The 8579-nt window shown below is 43.5% G+C and overlaps 1 pseudogene; it reads right to left on the bottom strand.

Annotated features, from left to right (window-relative positions):
• Positions 1-1119: 1119 nt before the first annotated feature.
• LOC109550687 (histone-lysine N-methyltransferase SETD2 pseudogene) lies at positions 1120-8306 on the bottom strand (annotated as a pseudogene).
• Positions 8307-8579: the final 273 nt, after the last annotated feature.

The following is an 8579-nucleotide window of genomic DNA, read 5'->3' as shown; positions in this document are numbered from 1 at the left end:
CTTACATGCCTTGGCTTGCCTGTGCCCTAGGTGATTGTTTCCTCTTTATCACATGACCATAAACCACTTCTGGCACAGGCAACCCAGCAAATTTTCTCACCAGCCAGTGGTTGTCTGCAACTGCACCTTCTCCAAAATTCAATTAACTATCAAGTTAAGAAAAAAGGGATTCTGTTGGAGCCAAACTGATTATTATAACCTGGGAAGCAGATTCTCAGAAAGCACTGAGAACTCTTCCACCTGTTAGAAGTTGAAGGCATAGACATCCTTTTTATTTTTTCTTTAATTGATTCTGTTTTACATAAAAAGTTCAGTAAAAATTGGATAAAGTAAAGTGCACTGTTGTGGCCTTTCCCGTTGCAGAGCACAGGCTCTGGATGCGCAGGCTCAGTGGCCATGGCCCACGGGCCCAGCTGCTCTGCAGCATGTGGGATCTTCTCAGACCGGGGCATGAACCCGTGTCCCCTGCATCTGCAGGTGGACTCTCAACAACTGTGCCACCAGGGAAGCCCAAGTAAAGTGATTTTAAGCAGTAAATCAATCTTATCAACATAGCACAAGGCTGGCCGAAACCACAAGGCAGCCTGCTCTGGAATATTTACATGATAACACATTAAACCTTGCAGGAGAACTTAAACCTTACTTACAAAGTCTTCTGTGATCCTAGCACGCAGAGGCTTAAAAGCAAAACAAAAGCCAAAAACCAGGAAAGACAAATTATTTTCAATACATTCACATATACCTTAAAATATAATACAGATCGTCAGGGTAAGGGGTCGTGGGTGAGGATGCACATGAGTCTGTGCGCTGACAGCACTGCCAAAGAGGAGACCCAGCCTTGAGAGTGGGGTCAGGCCTGGCCGGGGTCTCAGAAGGGAAGGTCTCAAGGGCCTAAACCCTTGCATCAGATGGCCTCTACCAACAGCTCACAACCAGGGACCGCTTGTTGTAGATGGAGCTCATTTTTGTAAGCTCATTCTGCAGGTTTGAATTCCCCAGGGTGATGTGTCATCAGTAGCACAGCCCTGACAGTGGGGTGGGGAGAGAGGGCCCACGGGATTTCTTCTCCTCAGAGTCTCTCCTACCAGCTTGCCCATCCTCCCACCCTGGCCCTGAAGGTCACTCTAATTCAGTGTCCCGTTTGGGTATGTAAACAGCCCCAAACTTCTGCATGTACTTCTTAATGTACTCCTTGGTTTTGTGTCTCACATTCACATTGCACTCCATGTCCTTGGGGTTCTTACAGTACTTCAGCTCCTTATTCATAACGCCATGAGTAGCTTGCAAGCTAGGTGTTTGAAATCTTCAGTTGTGGTAATTCTTCCCACTTTGCAGTCAGGTTTCCAGTAAGGGTTCAGGCACTGGACGATGAACTGGGATCTCTTTTCTGAATACTTCTTTGCTTTTCTTAGCCAGCTCACTGGGGTCATCTGCTTCTGCTGTCTTAGGCTTCTTTGAGGTCTTCATGGGATTTTCATCATATGTTGGGGTTCCCAGGTCCATCTCAGCTTCATGCTCAAGGCTGGCATCATCTCCTGGGCTTTCCCAAGGAGGAGGATCCCACTGAGTCTGCCTTGTGATCACATGGTAGTAGTAAATCTTCCCTTCTGGGTCTCGGGCTGTCTTCCAGTTGGGAGGTAAGACAATGGTTTTTGGTTTGGGAGGAGATGCGGGTGGTAAATCCAAGAGGTTATTTGTCACAACCATTTCAGGTGGCTGTAAGGGCTGAGGCTACCCTGGTGCAACTATTGTAGTCACGGCTGTGGCTGGCTGTACCACCACTCCTCATGGGTGAGCTGTGAAAATCTGTTGTCCCTGGATGTACTGAAGACTTGGCTGGGCATAACTCTGTACAATTGGTGGAGTTGTCTGTGAATAGGGTGACATCACACCATAGACAGTTGGACAAGCCTGTCCTTGATAATATATGGTTGCTTGAGACTGTGCAGGAGAGTACTGCTGCTGTACACTCATGGACTGTTGGTTTGAATCCCAAACACCATAATTCTGTCCCTGGACTGGGCCTGGGGCTGGCACTGGCAGGATGGTGACACTGGGCTCTTGGTGTACCACACCATCACTTTGGGCCACATACTGTGAACTGGAAACTTCCACAGGGGCTGCCACATGTGGCACCACTGGCACAGGTGGAGGGGCAGCAAGGGGTTCTGTAGAATGTCCCACCAAGGGCTGAGAATAATCTTAAGGAGAAGGAGAACACACAGGATCCATGCTGGGTGTGGGGAGGAGTACCTTACCAGCATTAGGATTGCTGGGATCCACATAGGCCTGCATGGGGTAACCTGGTGGGTAGCCAGCAAAGTGGTGATGAGGAGCATGGTAGCCAAGAGAGTCATAGGGCAGTGGAGACGTCATTCCCAGGTTCTGCATCTGCTGCTGTTGTTTTTGAGCCTCCCGCTGAGCTACCTCCTGCTCAAACAACTTTCGACGCTCCTCTGTAGAAAGTTGATTGCGATCTTGAATTCGTACTTTCTTTTTAGAAGTTGGTGTATCATATCTGCCACCTGGCCTTTTTGTTCCCCGCTCATAGGCAGAAGAAGGTGGTGAGAGGGAGCCCCTTCATTTCCTTTTCTCTTTATTTTGAGTTTGTTTGTCTGGGTCTCTCTTTCTTGACCTGTTAGGAGTTTTTGGGGCAACTTTGATCTCTGAAGCCAACAGCATCCCTTCCTTGTTCGGTTATTGTGCTCTCCTTTTCAGTTTGCTTTTTCTTTGGAATTCGATATACCTCCTTTAAGTCTTTCCAACTGTCCAGGAGCTTGGTGGCCAAATCACTTATATCTACTGTTTTATGTGGCTGTTCCTGGCTCTTCTCACTCTCCACATCAGGTACACCCTCCTCTTCATCTTGGGATGGTGTTTCCTCAGCAATAGGTTCGGCTAGTTTTGTGCCATTGCTCTCTTTAGGCTCTATTTCAGTGTCAGCCTCTGGTTCAGATGTGGGTAGCTTAATGGCCTCCACAGCAATTTCACTATCAACTTTGATTCAGGCAGCTGTTGTGTGAGTAGCTGTTGTTCCTCTTCTTCTATAGGGACGTTTTCTAACTGTTCAAGGTCCTCTTTGCCATCCTTGCCTTCTAGCTCACTGATAGCATCAGAGATCGCACTGTCCATGCCATTTTCACTTATAATTTTAAGTCTGCGAAACATTAGCTTCTTGGGGGTGTCTGTGTCAGCTTCTATGCTCAGCTTAGAGAAAGTGTGTGAGCACGTGATGTATTCTCCGTAGAATACCCATCTCCTTCTCTCAGCTGAGGGACAGCAGTCTTGGTTTGAGACCAATGTTGAGTAATAGGAAGTACTTTGCTTTCCTCCAACATATTTTTAGTAGGAATGGGTAAATGTTCCAAAGTCTTTATAATCTCTTCCTGAAACTTCTGGTTACTTTCCCGGCCATCACATAGTTCTTCCATCCAGATCCACAACAAAGGCAGCCCATGACGTTCCAGAAAGGACTTCAGGCAAGACTGTGAATGTGTGTTCTGTATGAGCTTGAGACAGGTAAGTTTCTGTTCCAAAGTTTCAATTCTAACCATTAGCCAGGATAAGCTGAGCACCTGGTTTTTATCAGAGAGACCCTCACCATTCTCCATCAGAGCTTCTAGCTCTCCATCCACCGAATCCTTCTTCCGAGATCGTTCTTTCTTCATTTTCCCTCCTGCTGCTCTGATGTTGACTCTGTTCTCTCCTCCCAGGTAACCCCGGCAATTAGCCAACCCACAGAAACATCTCTGTGCTTCCTTCCTGAACTGATAGTCAAATGTTAACTCTGAGCCTGAAGGAACCAGTTTGGTGGTAAAAATCCCAACTCTCAGTTGTCCGTTCACAGTCCATTTTCGAGTCTCACAGTTTGGTTCATAGCTGTGATTCATGAACGGGAGCAATTTCCTTTTTGAGGGGCATCTATTATCTCATCATTCTTCAGGGCCATGAAATAGTAGTGGATGTTTTTGTTTCGTGCATACTCCTTTACCCGGGCTTTAAACTCTTTATGATCAAGTACCTCTCCACAATATTCCAGGACAAAGGTGTTCGAAGGAAGGTCTTTAGCAGGTCTCAAGCCCCAGCCTTTCTTTTCTGTGAGTATGACGTCCACATCTGCATGCTGTTTTCTTTGAAACCGTCTATTGGAACAATAATCCCCATTTGGACAATGAGAAGAACATTCAATCATGAGAAGATGATTAAGACAATCTTTCCCACATGCTATTTCACCTTGAGCTCTTTCATCTTTAGAAAGAGGTGTACACTCACACTGCATTCGCTTAATATCCCGATGGGATTTATTCTTCTTTCTTTCTGTTAAATAAACATTTTATTCAATCAGATCAAAGTAAGAAGGCATCTTCCCTTGTTTGGCACACTCCTTCCACCACTCTGGGTCCCTGAAGTCCTTCATGACACACAAAGGCCCAACCAATGCTGAGCTTAGAGGCACTGCTGTCTCTCCCTGCTCTACCTCCACTCTAACTTTCTTTCTGTCCTGAAGCTCACCATCACTTTCAGAATCACTCCCCAATTCCTGTCTCCTTTTTTTAAGAGGCCCTCTATCTTTCATATCATTTTTTTCTAAGTTTTTCAAAAGATCTTTCTCCTCATTCACAGCTAAAGAGTCCTTAATGGAATTGCTGCTTATTTCAGGTGCTTGCACTGACACCTTGTCCTTCTGAAGGGACAGAAAAAAAATATTGGGCTGGCCTGAAAAGTGAGATCCTCCACGTTGATCCCAATTCTCCTCCTCTTCACGGTCATCTGTTAAGGAATCTGGTACCTGCCCTTGAATTCGGTCATACACAACCCCAGTTCCAGGTGGTCTACCTGCTGATCTTGGATCCCAGTAGCCATTGCCTTGCCAGTAATTACCTGTCCCACTATACTGTTCTGCACTTTGCTGATACTTGTGTCCACCACAGGCTCCATAGCTGCTGTCAGGTTGCTGATATGTGATAGTAGGCTTTTCTTGTTGAGAGAAGTCCCACCCTAGATTTCTGAGCTCTTCTGATGATGAACAGAAACCATCCACTTGGGAGATCTCACAAGAAGAAAAATTTGACTCTGTTTTTCCCAGTCTACTATCTGGCCTGTTAGGGAAAGTGGTCTGTTGCCGAGACTTACTTGAGACATCTTCAAAATCATCAGAAGAATAAACTGGTAGCTCTTCTTTCTGCCTAGAAGTTATTTTGGCTTTCACTGCTTCCTCAGAGTTTGGATGACGTAGAGGATCATATTTTATGTCTGTATGACTGTAATATCAACCCCATCACTCTGAGGATGAGCAATTTCAGACAGGTGATTATCTATCCGTTTTTGGCTGGGCTGTGTAAAAGAGATTTCTGAATTCTTCTCTGTTGCTTCATGAAAGAAGAACTTCTCAGTTTGAGGACAGGCTTTACTTGCTATACTCTCAAATTTTTCCTCATATGAATGCCTCCTTGGCTCCAATCGCTCATCTTCCCAGTGGTCAGAATAGTGTCTGTAACTTTGACTGCTCCGAGAAGAACAAGGACTTGTTTCTTCCATGGGAAAGTAGAATTCTTTGGCACAACCACAACAGACTGAAAACAGTTTCTTGGGATACTGCTATCATCAAAATCTGTATCTTCCAAATCACTTTCATCACTTGAACTTTTGGAAGAACCAGAATAATCTTCATGGACAGTGGATACAACCTCTGAGGCATGACCACTACTGTCACATTTTAAGGTATATGTTACACCATCACTGTCCTCCATGATTAAATTCAAATCTCAAGAAGAAAATACAACTTCTGAGTCATCAGAAGTACGTGCATGTCCTCTTCCACCTTCTTCATCTAAAGAGATTTCTGGTCTTCCTCTTCTATCAGGCAGTATGGAGTTCCCTTTTTCTTGAGTCTCTTGCACACATTTCCCAGATAGTCCATTATTATGCCTGTTTTCCCAGGAAGCAAATCCTCTTCCTGAATGAGGAAGACCACTAGCTACTTCTATTATTTCTTTCTCTGCATGCTTTAAAAAACTCTGAGCTTTTACTCTTCAGCACAGCATCCAAAACTGGAGATGTATTCTCTCCACATTGCAAGAGAGTTAAACTGTCTACGTTTGTCCCTCATGTAAGACTCTGAAGAGATGAAGCAATACATGAGCTCCCTGTAGGTGGAAATAAATCATCAAAATGATTAACAGAAGCTGAACTAGTACTACCAACACTCTGCATATATTCTCCACATGCAAATTTTGAGTGCTGATCTGTCAGACTTCCATTATCACATATAACTGTTTTTGATTTCAAATGCACATTCATAAAGCTATTTGAAGAAATCTTCATTACTAAAGGCTCAGTATTTTCAGCTCCGAATGACACAAAGAAGTGCAGTTGTCGTTTGAAGTACAGTATATATCTGAATCTTTGGTTTTACATCAAGAAACTCTCACATCAACTGGTTCTTTAACTATTGTTTTGGAATAATCTATAGTCATAACTGGCAAAGATATGAGTTGATCCTGGTGTGGTGACACGGGAGGTTCTGTTTCTCTAAATGGGCTTTCTGACTTACTATGCTGCATGCGAGTATCATCCAAGTTTTTTTCTTTACATCTATTAATGTTTTGAAATCCATTTGATGAAAGCATGCACGTTTTGACCAAAGGGGATACCTCTGATCCATTCACACTATCATCAGAAGACATCAAAACAGTGTCACGTTTAGAAGTGCAAAATGTTGCCAAATCAGATTCTGCCCCAGGAGATCCATTTATATTAAATTCGGTGGGACAATAACTTCTTAATTGATCATTCTTCACTTTACATAAAGAGTCTAATTCCTTAATACTGTCATAGCTATCATGTCCTATAAATTCAGACTTAAAAACAGGTGATTCATCTAGCTTTTTAAAAGTAGGTGAATCATTTAATCGATTTGATGGAGATGGCGACCCAATCTTCTCTCTTTCAGGAACTTTACTAATCACTCTTAATTCACTACCTTTTGAACAAGGAGTCTGTAAACTAAAAGAATGAGACTGTTTGATTTCCTCATTCAATTCTGTACAACATAAAGAATTTTTAAATTTATCAGACTTGGTTGCAGGTTTTGAAGGGCAGACTTATAATGGGAAGCACTCTTACTGTGCTTGGAATATGATGACCCGCGTCGGAATCCCTGTTCATTAGTGGGAGAATAACATCTTTTCATTGCTTCATTTTCTGAAGTCCTTTTGGATTCTCCTTCTAATTTTGAAGAATCCTTTCCTCTTTTTTCCATCTCTAAGTAAGAGGACTCAGTTTTACAGTCTCCATCAGATTTAGAATAGGAGGATGGCGTCTTATGTCTCTGTAAGAGCAAGGAGGAGACAAGGTGCGCCTTGAGTATGTCTTCTTATACTAACCATCCGAGTCAGAACTTTGTCTTGACCTGTTATCTGTATATGGCAGAGACTAGCGTGCCCTCTCTCGATAAGGGGAACTCCTATGGTAACGACCATCATAATGAGAGTCGTCATAATGGGATCGTTCTGACCGAGAATAGGGTGAAGTAGTTCTAGAACCTCTGTCAGATCTAAAACGAAACCTGCTCTACCTTCGTTCTCTCTCTGGTCTACAGCGAGAAGATATATAACAAGTATCTCTTTCAAGTTTTGAGTAGCTAAAATATTTATCATCTCTCTCTGTTTTAGATTGTGAAGATTTGAGGAGCTCTGCTTAATGTGTAATGCAGATGCACACTGGACATTAGGGAGGGAGAAGGCCCGAACAGAATTCTGTGTTTAATTTTTTTTGTCCTGCCTTTAAATTTTATTCCAGCAGAGGTATGAATGCCAGAGGGGGATCCTCTTCCAAGCTTGCCTTTTTTGGGTGCTCTCCCTCTGCCCTAGGGTACTGTTAAGAGTTCTCAACATGCAGTCATCCCTCAGCATGAGCAAGGAATTGGTTCTAAGTCTCCCCCTGCCCCCCCCCCAGTCCCCTGTGATTGCTGAAATCTCTTATATAAAATGGAGTAATACAGTCTGCCCTCAGTACCCCGGGGCTCCACATTGGAGGATTCTGCATCCAAGGATTCAATCTACTGCAATTCAATTTACGGTTGGTTGAATCCGGGGTGCAGAACCCATGGATACAGAGGGGTAATTGTATTTATTTCACTCTATTATAGCTGAACATTTCTGGTTAAATTTACCGTGGTCTGTCTCCTGGTTGGACCTAGATTGGTAGAGGTGTGATGACTTGTTTGAGTTTGGGACAAAGAAGTGAGCATGAGTAGCACTTTCTCCCCTCTCTTTGGGAATAAGCTGCACACAGAAAGCATGCATTGGGCCCCATTTCTCCATAAATATTACAAGGGCAGGTGGCAAAATAGTCTGTGTCCAGTGCTGTCTGTGGCTGGATGCATATGTCTGTATCATTATGGGCCTCAGTGTAAGGAAGCCCTCTTTTACACAGATATAAGGCTGAAATTAGAGAATGAGCATTATTAGTAATAAAGACAATACATCATGTTCCACATACCTCTTGTCTACTTATGAATTACTTTAGAACCTGGGTGAGGAAGAGGTTAACATGCTTCACTTAAGGGAAGAATCTTA

This window comes from Tursiops truncatus, chromosome 17, assembly GCF_011762595.2.
Source record: "Tursiops truncatus isolate mTurTru1 chromosome 17, mTurTru1.mat.Y, whole genome shotgun sequence".
Classification (NCBI taxonomy): domain Eukaryota; kingdom Metazoa; phylum Chordata; class Mammalia; order Artiodactyla; family Delphinidae; genus Tursiops; species Tursiops truncatus.
This window is presented reverse-complemented; position numbering and strand designations above follow the sequence as displayed.